The following is a 17391-nucleotide window of genomic DNA, read 5'->3' as shown; positions in this document are numbered from 1 at the left end:
CTAAAAAGAAAATGAAGAAAATCGTGCATGAAAGAGTACATCCTCAGAAATAACCGTGATAAGTCGCCCCCTTTGTCTGACGTTTTTGATGAAGCGAGTTATTGAGATGCTTTAGAGAAGGCGGGTTCATAAGTATAAAAATGGCATTTCAACTCAATTTGTTTTACAGACACGTCACCACGATGCAGAAAAGAGGCAGTGTTAGTATATGACACAATTTCCAGACGTTCTCATCAAGCACAAAGTGGATGAAATTCTCGATGGGAAGCTCATCATTATTGGGTACATGATACAGTTGCCTGACAAATTATATGCTCCTGTCGTACTCGATGATCTTTCGTTTGAAATTATTGTGGCGGACTCGTTTCTGAAAGGTGTTTTACTCAACACCGCTGAAGGTTTTTACTGTGGTTACTATAAATAGGCGTCGTTAATTATTCGACAAGGATTAATTTACAGTTTCGTGTTCGCCATTGAGAGTATGAGTAGGAGCGCTGCTAACAGAACATATACCTGTGTTTTTGTCAATTAGACGAACGGTCGCACGTGTGTAAATAGGAAGTCCCATGGCATTGGAACGCAGAAGTCCCATGGTATTGGGTACGCAACAAATGCTGTGGCAAATACGAACCTTTTGGAGACCATGCTATTACGAGTACTGCAGAACACAAACGCAAATAGTACGTGAGGGATTAGAGGCATGACCTTGCCTGAAATCTGACATCGGAGTCAAATCACGTAACTAACTTTGCCAGCCTTGTGGATCTGTTCGTGAGTAATATAAATTACACAAACAAACATCAAACCCATTAACGCCTGTGGCTGATCTATCACAAGCACAATCAGTTACCACAACAACAACAATATAAAATGGACGAGATAATCACCAGGATAAAATCGATTGTAGTTTCTGAGCCTGTCAAAATACCCACACAAACAGTTGTTGACATAATTTTCAAGTTAGAAGGACGCTTCGCCCTACTCTTATTATAAACATGCCTACAGTGCCACAGCGAAGACGACTTGCATTTCAGCATGGTATATACATACCAAGTCGTATGAGAAAAGCAGACATACTTTAACTATTGAGACTCATCTTTTCGCTGTATCCACAACTATTACAACCACCAATTGCCACTTCAGCAACAACAACAACGACTAATACAACGGTAAATCATTTAGGTCAATTTGCACGCGAGCACATCCGAATACCCTGTGGTGCAAGAAAAAAAGAATTCCCTGCGATACTAGACTTGCAAGAGAAAGACCGTCTTCGTGCTGGGCATGAACAAAAATGTTGTCTCGCCTCTGTTATCGCTACTGAAGCGGTTGAGTATGTTCGTGCAAAAACACAACAATAACAAATTTTAAATTTCAGAAACGTAGTGGCGAGTTGGAAAGTCACGTGGTCATTATCCCGCTTCACATCCCCACCCCCACACACACAAGACAAAGACACTCAACAATTGCTGATAAATTTGATTACCGGAATCGTAGCGGTGTTACACAATTTTGGTCAAAGCAGACATTGTCCGCAGCACTCATTTTGTTACACCGCTTAGCTGTGACAAGGATGGACTCAAAACTCCGTGAGTTCATAGTGGTGCCTACGTGATCCTGAACCGCAAAGCAGCAGCGCCATCAACTATGAAATTTGCTGTGATAATGAAAAGATATTTGAAACGCTGAAAAAATACACTAATACAGGATCCGGATGGTATCGAGAAAAATGTTGCCAGGCCGAGGTCCATATCTCGCCGTATCATCCGTGTAACGTCGCAATCTTAGTAAGATGCGTGGTTAATTGGATTTGGCTGACATTATCTAGAGGATGGCCGCCCTCGATACCACATCCCCATGGGAATGGAAAGATAGAATATCAACAGAGAACTGAGCAAGACTATTGGAAAGAAATAATGCAATACGATCCCCCTTAGGCAAGAAAAATAGCAAAATTTGATCAATAACGAATAACAGCAGCAACTCCAATTCAATCTAAGTTATGTAATCAGAATTTAATAGCAGTGTCTAAGTTGTATTTATTTCATCATAATAAAGACTGGTGAAAAGAGCGCAATGTCCACGACTGATTGCATCACCTTCCTCCCTTGACCGTGTATCAACGTTTTCCTATTTTCTCAAGCCTTCCTATTCTCTAGGCTTCACTCTTTCTGGACTTCTTTGACATTTATTCTGAACTCTTCACTCCTTTTTACGGACTTCCGTCTTCGAACTGTCCCGTCTCTCCCCAGAAAGCAGTTCCTTAAAAGACAAAATTACCCCTAAATCTCTATATTTATCACTTTCTACACGTACATAAAATTTCCTCACTTACATTACTCAGAAGCATACTAGCTATCTACACTGCACAAATTCTAAACTCATCCGATAGAACATCACCCTCGCTTCAAAGCGACGAGCCATAATTAACACGTTAGTGGTATATCTTAACGCTATCTTATATCTCTACCTACGCTACAACATCCACGATTAATATTGCGAAAAATTTACACAATTCTAGCTCACGGCAATCCCTAACTTACACGATTTTTTAAATATTACAAAATCAGATATAAATATGCTATTATTGTTAACTCAAGATAATCAGTATCGTCCTAACAGACAAAGAAATTTCCAACACATGCGAAAACTTAGATAGCATACAATCGTCAATAATTTCATTGAGCTAGTAACTGTACAATTAAAGAGATAAATCGCATTAAAACTCTAGCATCAGCAAATTTCCATGAAATTGAATAAATGATACATAATATGGATCCAGGTCATATCAAACACATTTGCATAAAACAAACAATCAAAAATACAAAATTACGAGGAAATTAAAATTGAGTACATTAATCATGTTCTCTTTCAGAAAGTGTGCGTCCTAGCACTAAACCCTGTCTTTTCTTACAGGACAGCCACCTGGTACCATTTTCTTGATTAACGTGGAAAGCACTATTGTTTAGGCTTAGGCTTGGTCGCAATTCTTTAGTCTTAAAAAGTCCTAGTCTTGTTCAATCGGATGTTAAGTTACTTTTAGGTAAGACTTCTCTCTCAGGATATTTAAGACTAAAGAATTTCGACCAAGGTCGTCACTTTAAATTCACATTACTTTCAAAGTGTACGCCTTAGTTTACTCTGCCCAGTCGTAAGCAGCGGTTCCTAAATTATCCAAAGATAATCATTTCTTTCGTCAGATTTAGACGGCATATAATCTGTGAAGTACGGTGCATATCAATTTCCCTTTGAAAATTATAATTTGACATGGGTTCCTATTAAGTGGTTATGGTTGGTAGGTCAGATGTTTCCTTTCTCATGACAGCGTTGCAATGCCCTGGATAAATCTCACTGAGTCATAAAGCCTAGCCTTGATAGTTTTGAAACTGACACAGGGTGAAAAAAGAAAGGTTGAACTGACCCTCTCCAAAGACTTTTCTGGCTTAAATGAGATAAAATTTTAATGCTTAATGCATTCAACTTCAAGTTCAATAAAATTCAACATTAGACACTTACAGTCCATTTCGTGGATCCAATTACAGATTAATATCAAAAGCGGTCGTTGTTTTGAGTGGGCAATCTTAACAGCGCTGTACCTGGCCGGCTATAATCAAGACATCCCTCAAAAATATCGGTAACACCTGGGTAAACACATTTTTGGTGACATCGAGTTTCTCGTGCAAGTGACCAAAACCACATTGAAGTAATTTTAAACACTAATCCCATGTATCGCTGTTAATGTGTTAGTTTCGTCGAAGGCTTTGATCAACTGGCACTATCTCCCAATGGACAGAACGGCCGAACCCAAATTGACTTTTATTGCTGCTGAGTGAAATGAAAGACTCATAATTGGTCTCGCACTACATATTGATAACAAATATTTGTGGGCTGCTAAACGACTCAGCAAGTATCATAGCAAGAAATATCCGCTCAAATGTTGCATACATTTGTTTAACATTCAAGAACGTATCACCAATCACGAAATTAAATGCGGTTGTATCAGCGAAAACCCACAGCGCACAATCACGCCCGAGTCTGGTAATAACACTCTCAGATTTACTGCAGCGTGGCAAATGATGTATGTCCCGTATATCATCTACGCAGTATCTAATGCCTAAATGCTGCAGTAGAAAGCGCTGCTGTCAAAGAAACGAATGCGCCTAATATCGGTCAGACAGTGCAAGTCGCAGAACACAATTCGTGTGAACATTGTTACGTTGTGTGTCGGTGTGATGGAAAACAGAGCCACCAGTCCTTTATCGTGCTAAGGGTATTTCAGACATGGTGGAAGTATTCCTCCGATCGATCAAAATCACAACGAAATGGATTCTACGGCAGCTCGATCCACCGACACGCATTAATATGTCGGATAATAACACTCGTGAGTTTTGAGTAGCCACTCACTGCTGGATTTGTGGAAAAGCTTTCACTAACAAAGAGCGAAGCAAGTCAAGCGACGAAAGTAAAAGTTCTGGTTTAAAAGTTCGTGATTACTATCACATCACTTTCGTCTACAGCGGTGACACACAACGCGTGTAATTTGCAGCCAAGAATTTACACTAAGAGAACCAAACTTTCTGTGGTGCTTTATAAACCAGCGTGGGTACGATGGCCACTTGACCATGCAATCATTAGCACGGCGTCCGACTAACCGATTAGGGTGATCTTCAACAGCATGGTTAAAATACGTGACGTATCGGCTGGGACAATCGCAGTTCATCAGTTCGATCCAGTTCATGAATGCAGAGGTTAGCCATCTTTGAAAATTGAAATTCTCCGACATATAAACTCTGTTTCCTAAAATACATTTTATGCTTCTTCAAGTTTGAAAATATCAAAACAGAATAAGGGCACTCTAGAAAAGGAAATTATTTGCTCGAAACAAATGATTTCCTTCATTTTAATACTCAGGTTTTCAACCTTTATCTTACAGGGTTATTATCAGATTTCACTTAAATAAATGTAGTTTTCGCTGATAATTGGACTCGTTACTGACCTACGTGTGGCCATATAAGCTGATAAATTAAAAATCAATCGTGGAGGCCTCTATATATTTCAATATGTTAATAATCTGTTTTATTTATTTTTACTGAAAATAAACCATCAGATGGGTTACAGTATGTGTGCTGCCTAGATAATGAATTAACAATACAGCCTTTTAATCTCATCAGGATATTGCAACATTTGTATCATTATTAACTTTTAACTCGGCCAATATGGATATGTGAGAAAGCTTGCCGGTAGCTTCTCGTGTGTCAGTGGTTCTTTCTGGGGTTTTCCCGGGTTCTTCCTCCACCATTAATACTGGCCGCCTATCTTGTGCTGAAAAATGGCGTTAAACCCTACAACAACAACAACAACAACAACTTTTAACTCGGATGAAGCATTTCATGTAGAGTGTATACATACATTTATAACGACGTGGATTCTCTTGTTTACTTTGTGTATGTTAAAGTTTTTCATTATCATTCCAAAGATTTCCACGTATTTTATTTGTCTCCTATAGCATGAGAGAGAGAGAGAGAGAGAGAGAGAGAGAGAGAGAGAGAGAGAGAGAGAGGATGGCAAGAGAGATTGAAAAATAAAATAAAAAAGTACTGTAGACCTCAGTGACATTGTATAACATGTTCAGTTCATTTAGCAAACGGTACTTAATAATATTTTCCTCGTCATTTTCATTTTTTATTCATGAATAATAAGCGTAAATTCGTCACTGATAAATATATTGCAGAAACAATCATCTACTGTTGAAACCATAATTATATGCGTATTTATATGCCATGATTGTCTCTCAATTAGATATACCTTCGCTGGGAATCAGCATTTCTCCATATAAACCTTCATGAAATGTTTAAATATTGGAAAGGTTGAAGCGTATTACTCACGGAATTTCATTAGGTGCCTTATTTTCTGAGTACACTTGACAAGATGTCAATTTGCCAAACATGAAACCATTAACTTTCAGATATACACATGTTATATTTATATTCTATATTGAATAAGAGTAATTAAGAAGCCAAGAATACGTGATTTAATTTTATAATATTATGGTACTTGGATTCTGAAATTATAATTTGGATGCCAGAACGAATGAGCAAAGGAAGAAAAGAAGAGGGCTATTTACGGATTTTAGTTTAGTGTCATGAATCAAGAACAGTCAGTTGTGTGTTCGTATCCTGCTTAGATCAGCTCGGGTCAGCTACATTGTTGTCTCTAGGGAAGTAGCTTGCATTCAATTCATTCCATCGTCAGTTAGTTGCCTTTCATATACCTGTCTGCCATTAAAAGACATTCATTAGATTATTCATGTAAAATTACATAAGTACTTAAGAATGTTCGCTACCTACTGCCAAGTTGAATGAAGCAGAAACAAAATGTAAATGGACTATGAGGCGGAAGAAACCATTTGCATGTTTTGTCAGAACAAGAACGAAATGTCCGCACGAAAATTTCTCTGCAAGGTTTGGATTCGTCCGCCAATTGTCCGCCATGAACGGAACTTATGTTCAAGAGAAGGCAAATATCGTAGCAGAATAGAACGTTTCTTCGGGGGTAGGGGTTGTGGTGGTTGAAATCAAATGACAATATTGATTAAATATACAACTTTTTTCCCATTGAAGATTGACCATTTATCCGTTAGGTATCAATTATTTAAAGCTAATGACATGCCATAGTAATAAAAGTAAATAAAATACTTGTTGACCAAGGTGTGGATGAATGGATTATAACGCCCCTGGCACAAAAGATGTTTGTGTAAGGTGTCAAGGCTAACATCACTGAGGTAATTCATAATGAGATTCATAGCAATCGCTTCACCGTAGCCTCGTCAACAATATTTTAACCAGGAAGTTTAACATTACCTTTAATCGATTTGAATACTGTTAAAACCTTGTACTGATTTTTACCCTGCATATAGTTCAGAAATTGGTTAAAAATAAAAGATGAATCATGTCATTCATAGTGTGCATAATTTAAATAGTGCTAGCTTGAAATATGGTTTCATGTAAATTGTTGCAAACCTGCCAGTAAAATCCAATTGTGTCCTATATGATCAGTACACATCTGTAATGGTTCCAACTGATGTAGATTTAGATCGAACTCTATTCATTATAACTTATCTATACACTTGTGTATAAATGCAAACAAGGGTGTACTGTAATCTTTCAAGTAAAGAATTACTAAAAATTCAGGAAATGATTGTGCATTTCCAAACAAGCATTTCAACTGTGAGGTAAATCAGTTAGTAAATTTGAGAATATATAATATTTAGTATTTGAGAATGTGTAATAGTTAGTAAATGCCATTACGCACACCAGGGCAAATTGGGACTCTTGAATTATTCCTTCCCATCCATTTATATGTTCGTGCGTTTGTAAATGTATACATCCATTCCATATGGCATTAACTCCTTTCACACTGTGAGAAATCTATATATCCTTATTGCGAAAATCCAACTACATTTTTTATATTGTTTCGTAGGTTGTATCGTTGCCGAAGAAAGTTCTTGTTTTAACTTTGGGTTTAACACCATTTATCAGCGCAAGATAGGCTATACATGGTGCCAGTATAATTGGAAGCGGTAGAAGCAACGAAAACCACTGTGAGAGACACCGACCCACGTTATTCTACTGGTAAGCGTTCTCACATACTCATTTGGCAGAGCCCGAGACAAAAACCCAAGCTGACATACGTAAGATGGCAGTGATTAGTATAGACAATCACTTGAGGCCACTCAGTTACCCGCAGCCCCAAGTAAGTAAGTTAAACTGACAATATTTATAAAAAGTAAGATTTAAATTGCATTTTTAGTTTCTCAGTCTGGTCAATCCAGCTACAGAAGCGAACCCTGGGGTTCAACCCACCAAGCTCTAAACTTCATTATATCGTTTGCAATTTTGTCAGAACTTGTTCTTAAACCTTTAGGGTCCAAAGCCCTCGCCTGAAATATACCACGTAGGGAGCAACGGCTACTGCAACTGTTAAAGGGTTCCAAAAAGGAATTTACCTTGATAAAAAGCTGTATTAAAGGCATCTGTAGGGGTTAGGGACTGCCTAAATGTTAGAGAAAAATTTGATATAGTGCTGGTAGATGCATGGGTGAGAACTTCTGGTGTTGTAATATTTGCATGTTTGTTAATGACCTTTTGCAATATTGCAAGCTGTTGTTTGTTTATTTTATATTCACTGACTACCAGCTACGTTCTGCAACCATATTCATAACACTGCTGATTTTGCGGTATGTATCGGTAGCTTTCTGGTTGTTGTTGTTGTTGATGTTGTTGTTCTAGGGTTTAACGCCATTTTTCAGCACAAGATAAGCTATACATGGCGGCCAGTATAACTGGTGGAGGAAGAACCCTGGAAAACCCAGGGAAGAACCACCGACCCACGAGAAGCTACTGGCAGGCTTTCCCACGTACCGACGCTAGCCGAGCCTTGGACTCGAACCCACGCAGACAGAGGTGAGATGGCAGTGATCCGGAACGGTGAGCGCTTTAGACCACTCGGCCACAGCTTTCTGGTGTTGCATCCTCTAAACTTTCTACGTATCCTGGTAGATGTATGGACTCCTAACAACAGCACGGTTCCTTAGATTGGTGCTGAAATGCGCAGGTCCCTGGTATGTTCCTTGCTAACGCGTAATTTCCTTTGCACAACTCCCAACATGTGTTTATGCCTGTATTCACTTTTATCAATATGATTTCTCCTAAGGGATTTGATGACATGTGCACACCCTCTTTGATATCATGTTGATGGCTTCTTTCAGTGTGGTGTTGTCTTCATTTTTCTACATGTTATCGCATAATGCTTACGAAAGGTTGGGGACAGACAATGAACCATATAATATTTTATCCATTTTAATTCTTTTCTTGCACTCCGTTTACGTTCTGCACAATTTTTCAAAGTTCTTATCAAATTGTTCCAGGCTATCATCTATTTTTCCAACTCTTTCATTCTTGATTCCTTGTAACATAATGAATTTGTTCAAACTTTCTTCAATCTTCTTTAGCTTGTAAAATAAAAACGTTTCAATTTTTTTCAGATTTTTTTTTTTTTGCAAATTATGTTTAGACTCACTAGTTTCAGTTGGTAGTTACAAATATCTGTATAATCTATTGAATTATAATATAATTTTATTTAAGTCATTTTGGTTTATGACGTTTCTATTGTAATTCTTAAAATTCAGTAGCTGGCTTGTTTAATAGCAAAAATACATGTACGTTCCAGGTAGAATATCATTCATAAATCCAGATAGATTAACCAAGCAAGAGTCGCGAGAGGAAGTCTTGATTTATTTATAATATTTTCGTTGGACTTACAAACTGGATATTATTTTTCTAAAGCAGACAGTACTTTGATGATTATGTGAGATTATTCATGGACTTAAATAATTCAGTCGGATTATGTGAAAATTTCAAAGACTTTATTGGTACACTTCTTTCACGGGATTACCTTAAACTGTGACTTTTCAGTGGTGTTAGCACATAAACACATTAGAACCTTCATTCGGTATACGTTTAGATAGTTTCCGGGTTGATGTGAAATGTATAGTACAATTTAGGATAACATCCTAGACATTCCAACACTGTAAGCCATTTTTAATTTTTCCACTATGTTTTATATTTATATGTTAGAGAAATAAATTAACATTTTGGAAATTCGAATGTTTGTTGGGTTTTACTTTTTCTTGTTACTTAGTTCAAGCCCCTATACGTAACAAGGCATACAAACTAAACTGCCTGATGGTCACTAGAAGTACCTTTCCAATCCGAGTGCTTTGCAAAACCATAAACTTGAAAACCCATTAAAATAAATAAAAATCTCACGGAAAAGGATATTTTGCTCTTATAGTCTGGAAAGAAAGCACTCTTTTCTGTTCATCTGCCTAGTCGTATTCGTATTAAAGGTAATGAAAGGAGAGATAAAGCAGCCAAAGCTGCCCTGCCATGAGCCGTTTCCGAAGAAAAGATCCTTTTTACTTACTACAAATATTATATAAATCTGCATGTTGTACATAATAGGCAGAACTTGAAATTAAACAGCCACAAACAAATCTTCATAACACTAAACCCATAAGCAGAGAGTAACATGATTAGTGTTGGGGTTTGCACTGAAAGAAGGAAATTCCAGTCGAGTGAGTGTTTACATTATTTGTCTCAAAAAATGCAACCCGAGACAAGGGAATCGCAATGATGCGACCCGTCGATTGAATGTCCTTGTCTGGGTACAAACCACAACTAGATTTTTTTATTATTTTTTATTTCCTCCAGTTGATACAATAATCCTTCATGTTTAGCAATATATGTTATCACAATCATCCTATGTATTATTTATTCATCATACATTATTATTTCCTTGCCTTTTTTCCATATGTGAAAATTGAAATAACTATTAAGTAGGATCGTATTATATATGACGCTTTAGAAAAAAGAATTGGACAGATCTAATTTGTACATGTTATTTATATTTACATCCAAGAGCTTCGCGAGCCACGTGCAATTGTTGGAGTGGGGATAGGGCTTAAACACATAACATTAATACGAATATATTTATGAAGGCAGCGACGTGATTGGTCGATCCGAATTAAACAAATTCTTCGCGTGAGAAAAGAAAAAGGAAACATAAGATAATACTGCGATATTTTCACACTTAATCAATGGATGCCATATGAAAATAACAATAAATAATTTAATTTTTTTTTAAAGAATTACTAACTCTTAAAAAAGTCATCTCTTAGGGCAATTCGTTTCTATTCACAAAAAACAGTGCTGCTAGAGCATGGCCAATTATACTAAGGCAACCCGGATGAAACAACCGGACCTAGATAAGAAAAGTAAGGTCAGCAAATCAGCCAGATTTCTCTGTCACGTTTATGAAAAATGCATCCCTAATATAAAACAAATCGCAAGAGAAGGGTGAGTATTGTGCCCATCGCCAATAGCAAATACATGTGACACAAGTATAACTCCTGACTGGCGACTCTCGACCTGAGTGCATACCGTATCTGTGTCCACTGAATGAGAAATACATCCTGGTCAAGAGTATCGACTTCCACCCAGCGAGACATACAAGTTGTTTCATTTTATACGTGAATTCGTCTTTATTATTTATTCTGATTTATTTTATGTAATGTTTTATGTTTTGAACTTTACATTGCTGTACAACCTGATAAAATCAATGACCTTTCAAAGGAATTCAGTTCTATAGCAAGCTTAGACACAAAAAATGAAATAAAACAATATCTGTACATGTATATGTGTTGGTTTTTGGCATGATTCATCAGTATCACTGGTATAGGGGTTAGACAGTGTAGGCCTCCAGAACATGGGTTCAATCCAAGATGTCATAAAATGACTTGAAAAAGAGGTTTATTTATTTGCTGTATTAATAACCCCAATACTATGCTGTCATGCATAGATCATGAAAACAAAAGAACATGAAAAATTACTCAGACATTTTTCTTACTCATTTCCTTGTTCTGGATGTTCTCCAAATTGTTGTCTATACTGGTAGGATGCAACTTTTAAAACATGGATGTCGAGACAAGCTGGACTGAACCCTGGATGGTGTGCTATACACTGTATCCCCTGGTATTCATTGCGGATACTTGTGACCTTCTCTACGTCACAACAACATACACATTCCCTTGCTGTAGGCATTACCAAACAATGTCCACAATTACACATAAAATAGAGTTTTCTTCTTTAATGCATAGTGCTGTGCTTGTCAAATTTAATCTCAAATTTATGAACATATCAGTAGCACAGTACAATGATACAAACTGACTAAAGTCAGGAACAGATAAAACGTTTAGTACAGCACTGTAAAATTAAATTAGATATGAAAAAAATAGAAGTTGCAAGAAGATGCTTACCACAGACAAAAAAGGTTAATTTCATAGTTTATCAAAATCAACTATTAGCATACATATGAGAAATTCGAAATTTTAACTTATAATACAGCGTACAGAATATGAATTCAATTTTAATGTCATGAGGGTAATATCCTGCCTATTTCAATAGTTATGCCAAAGCGGACCTCCTGTCCTAGAAATCTTAAGTACTTCTAAATCATATCAATTTGTTCACAGGTTTTCAAAGCTTACAACTGTGATCCTATGTACCTTTTACTTATCAACGTATAGATACGTCTCTACTCATGAAATGCTATACACTTGTGCAGCCTTTATTACAGGTGAGAAAAAATCCAAATTTGTAAAGGAACAGGAGACTGTCAATATCCTCTGATACACATATTTATCGTAACTTAGGCCGTAGACATATTCAGAAAACAATTACCATGAATTGTCCGTCAATCTGTCTTGTCTTTCTTCTTCATCATCTTCATCTGCAACTTCGGAGTGTTCGGTATTGGAAATATAGGGTTCAAACTGGTACGGATTAATTTGGGTGACGATACCAACTGAGCCTTTGTTTACGACAAGTGTTCGTAATGTGACGTCACGCTTTGTTTTCAGTAAATACCGGAAGTGGTCGGCGGTTGCATTCGGTTATTATCGTAAACAGGTGCAAACGCGATATTAGGTAGGCTCCCACGCAGTTATTACTGAAAATTTTTAAATCGAATATTTTACATTTGTATTTTGAATATATAATCTCTTTCACCAAGAAATGAACCGAATAAATGTAGATACACTGTTGTGGCACTTTAAGGAATATCTATGTGTTGGCTTTATATTTTGTTTTAGATATATTTTACATAAATTTACTACCTGAATCTTTTATATTTTATTTTGTAGTGCGTTATTTTTACCTTTGTTTGGAAGGATTCATCTTCCTAAAGTTGTTTGTTTTTACATTTTTTTAAAATTTGTTTTAAAAATATTGACACCATATAGAAATAATTGTTAAATCTACATACACACATTCATGCATACATAAATAGATGCATATATACATACATACATACAACCATACATACATAAGTATCATATATATATATATATATATATATATATATATATATATATATATATATATATATATATGTATATATATATATATATATATATATATTGAACTTATCTAAGTTTCAATTTGTAAAATTGTAAGTATTTTGAAAGCATGAATCACAAAATGTTTGTTAGTTCAACATTTAACGAGCAGCATGAAAAGTCCGAAATTGCATCTCTTGAATTAGTCATTCTTCTCTGAATCTTAAAATGATAAATTCCTTTTTACACCCTTTGAATTCCTATCATGTGGACGTCTTCTTGGAATTGTGTTTTATGCTGGAACATCTTGAAGGCAACAATCAGGGTATTGAAAGAGACAACTTCATTCGAAAATCTCGAAAAGACAGGGAAATTAAATTTACAAGATTAAAATTTTGAAAACTTCAGTCATAATTAAAATGCAATTTATATCATATTCACGGTTTATCACGCGTTTATTGAACTTACGTAAGTTAGAGTTTGTAAAGTTGTAAGTATTTTGAAAGCATGAATCACAAAATGTTTGTTTGTTCAACATTTAACGAGCAGAATGAAAAGTCCGAAATTGCATCTCTTGAATGAGTCATTCTTCTCTGAATCTTAAAATGATAAATTGCGCGTGACGTTCTTGCTGAATCTATAGTGCAAACAAATAATCTTGAAGTGGTAGAAGACAAGTCGTAGATTTCATGGCTTCTTTCCATTGGTTACTTTTTTGTATGAGGAAGTAGTAATTACTATCATATTCATTGTATGCAGATAAAGTACTTCAACAGGCAATACACTAGCACAATGAAACACAGGTCCGTGTCAATATTTATAATTTAACTTCTAACTGTATAAAATCTACCTACATAACAGGTAAACAAAATACATACACGGTCACAAATAAATGAAAAAAAATTACATCCCACACACAAATGACAAACATGTCAGTTTTTTTCACTTCCATCTTGTAAAGAAACTAGTTGAGTCTGGAAGGAAATAAAATAAGACCAATATTATGAGGAATTCTTTCGCTGAACAAATATCCTTTATAATAAAAATAGACTTTTAAAACAATCATTGTTTTAGGATGAGTTGTATTATTGGTATAATAAAACATTATTTTATTCTCTTTATGTTTTAGCTTAATTTGTCCGCCCGTAAATGTTTAACAGGTAATTAAACTTGGCATAGCCTAACAAGAAAAACCTCACTAAGCGTTCGTGCGAAATGAAGCAGCATTACTTTAAAAATATCTTCTGGAAATATGTAAAGATATGAATAACATTAGATCTTTCTTAATCAAAGGATTAATATGGGCAGTAAAAATCGAATAAAATTTAAACAAATGATACTTCGAAAGCATGCTTGTTGTACAATGAAGCTGAGTATGGTAAAAAATACGAAAACATTTATGCATATAACCTAACATACGAAAAGGCGACATTAAATTTAAGGAGTTACTTACTTATTTACTTACTTACTTACTTACTTACTTAGACACACACACACACACACACACACACACACACCTATTTCAATAAAAAAATTGATATATATTATATATAATATTTATTTTAAAAAATTCTTGAAACAAAGAACACATTAAACATATTTTGAATTTGGAAATAATTGTACAAGACAACTCAACATCTCAACAATTTTGACGCTGCCTTTGAAGAAATCTGCGAGGATTAAATTGTTGATCGTTACATTGATCAATTGTTTGATAGGCTTACTTACTGAGTCTTAGTTTGTTACACGGTGAGTCAATTGGTTTCTTTGTTAACTTGCTTCTTTGTTTTGTGTGTTTCTATCTTATTTTGATTTTCCTTTAGTTTAAGAAAGATTGATTAGTTACTTTCGTGCATAGGTAGATACAACTGAAGTACATTGATTTGTTTTTCAAACGAACCATTTTGCCCCGATTAGTCCTCAAAATGGAAATTTCTCTTGCACATAATTTTTTTTTATATTTTAAATGGAGACACGTCTTTTATTCTAAAAGTATTTATGTATTCCTCCATGCAATCATTCTCAGATAATTTGGAACTTTTGTAATTTGTATTTTTTAGATGTCATATTCTCGCTCTCATATTTCGCCGGTTATTCTCGTGCTCTTTCGATCAAGATCTTTGTTTACTTTTCCTTTAATTGGTGCATAAAGTTATCAATACTTTAATATGCTCGCAAAACGTTTGAGACACGCAAAACATCAGTGTTTCCATGTGTTTGCAATACGTATGAGACATGAAAGCATACACAGGAAGATGCTTCCTTCATACCACATATGAAAAAATCTCCACGCATAAATGAATAAAAACACTCACAGTGGCGATGAGAAACAACCTTCTAGGACATACTGTATATGTTTACTTCACAAACCTTCCTTTTCCTATTGGTTTTGCCACATATGTAAGACGCAATGCCAGGATAATAAAATATACGACTTTACCTGTATTGTATTCTTTTACGATCTAGTGAATAAGCCTGCTCTGGCGATAGGCCAATACACCCCTCTCTCTCTCTCTCTCTCTCTCTCTCTCTCTCTCTCTCTATATATATATATATATATATATATATATATATATATATATATATATATATATATATATATATATATATATATATATTGGCTGACCGAAATAGAGCAGACGTCTTACTCATCAGCACAGTATATCACATCAAATCAAAATATTTAATGTTCACACTTGCCCAGTACAATGACGAACAATTTCGGTGTATATTTTATTGTTGAAAAATTTATTAACAAGGCTTGACGTATATCGGTAGAGAATTGTTGAGATGCTGAACACGGTTTATAATATTCCGATTTGTTTTTAAAAGCAGAATTTAAAAAATAGGTACAGAAGATTTTCCTTCGAGAAAGAAATCGAAAGGAGAAAATAAAATCTTCCCTCGAGGATCGCTTGTATTGTATTATAACGAATATCAAACACTGCTACCGTAGAAATTGGGCATTAATTTATCTCAACAAAAACAAATTTGCATCATTTACAATTCGTGTTTTTTTCATTATTAATCATTGTTTTCAATGTTTTCTCTTTTTATTGATCTTTTTCTTCTGTGTAATGTTTATTCAGCGATATATTAAATATTTAACTAATTAAAAAATCTAAATAAAATTACTAAACAGTTAACTAACAAATTGATCAATTGTTTGGTTCATTCGTTCATTGCTGTAAAAGGGAAAGAGGAATGGATAGACGAAAACCAAAACAGACGAATGAATGCTGTAGTAAGACATTATGTGCCTTCCCTCCATCTCCCCAGAACTTAGTTATGAAGAAGCATCCCATTAAAAAATGTTGTATGATGGGAATTTTTTTCTACACTGCATGGCCCGTATGCTTGCAGTGGCTGGAGTAGCACGGGTTTTTGATATACCGTTTGTCAAACGAATGAATGAACGATAATGCGCATGTTTTCTTAATAGAAATGGAAATAAATGCGACATTAAAAAATGCGTATGCTTCAGATGTATCGTAAATATCATTCTTTTTTCTTTCTCTTTCTATATTCAGTGTAGTTTGGCTGCTCTGTGATAACATCTATTCAAAATTCGTACAACAATACGAAGGTCATGAAGCCACCTCTACCATAAATACCTATCATTTTTGGATTCACCCTGACAAGTTAATCTTTGACCGAATTGTAGTTTCTTTTTCAAAAGACGCTGTATTTATACCTGCTGCTGGTCTAATTCTGGAACGTTGTACAGTCGGGTTCAATAAACCGATATTAATATTATTGATGATGAGGGAGACCATGAAAGATGGGGGGGGGGGCATTCTGACAATAGGAACGTCTCCTGCCTTTTCCATTGCATGCTAGGAAGAAAGATGAATATGTTTATGATGACCATTTTGAACTGCCATCAAATCCGTGGCTGCTATCATGTCAAAACAACTTAATCACCTAAACCTACAAATTAATCATTTACCGCAACATAAATAGTAGCTTCATTTTATTGAATCCGAAAGATTTATTTATATTTTCAGTGCAAATTTACAATAAAAACGTTTAAATTTAAACGTGCAGGTATTTCAAAGATTGTTGAAACTTTATTTTCAGTACCTATGCTTTTTAAGAATCGACTTTTCACACTCCTCCTCCATAAAGTGATCTCCGACTCTCTGTCAGTATCGACAATATTCCACTCGCATCGGAAAGAAAAGACGATGTTCCCAATGATCATTAATGGATGCTTCGGTAACCTTTTTTACTTCGCGTCGAAATGATTGTTAAAACGAATATTTAAAACCGTGTAGTAAATGTGATGAAAAATAATCAGTGCTTTAGAAAGCACTATGCTATTGACCATAATTTTAATATAGTTGCCGACTGATTTGAAACTCTATAAGAAAAGTTAACTTCCTTGTGCCGTAACATATATACTATGTCGTCTGCTTGGTTTTAAATATGCATAA

General features: G+C 35.2%; 1 long non-coding RNA gene across 1 annotated transcript; it reads right to left on the bottom strand.

The window, feature by feature from the left end:
• Window positions 1-2015: 2015 nt before the first annotated feature.
• On the bottom strand, window positions 2016-12558 carry LOC149801515 (uncharacterized). Its single transcript, XR_016420465.1, has 3 exons — window positions 12300-12558; window positions 6125-6275; window positions 2016-2262 (listed from the first exon to the last, which is right to left on the bottom strand). It is a non-coding gene; the product is annotated as an uncharacterized LOC149801515 (long non-coding RNA).
• Window positions 12559-17391: the final 4833 nt, after the last annotated feature.

The sequence above is a fragment of the Sinohyriopsis cumingii genome, chromosome 4 (assembly GCF_028554795.1).
Source record: "Sinohyriopsis cumingii isolate HCF-2022 chromosome 4, ASM2855479v2, whole genome shotgun sequence".
Lineage (NCBI taxonomy): Eukaryota > Metazoa > Mollusca > Bivalvia > Unionida > Unionidae > Sinohyriopsis > Sinohyriopsis cumingii.
This window is presented reverse-complemented; position numbering and strand designations above follow the sequence as displayed.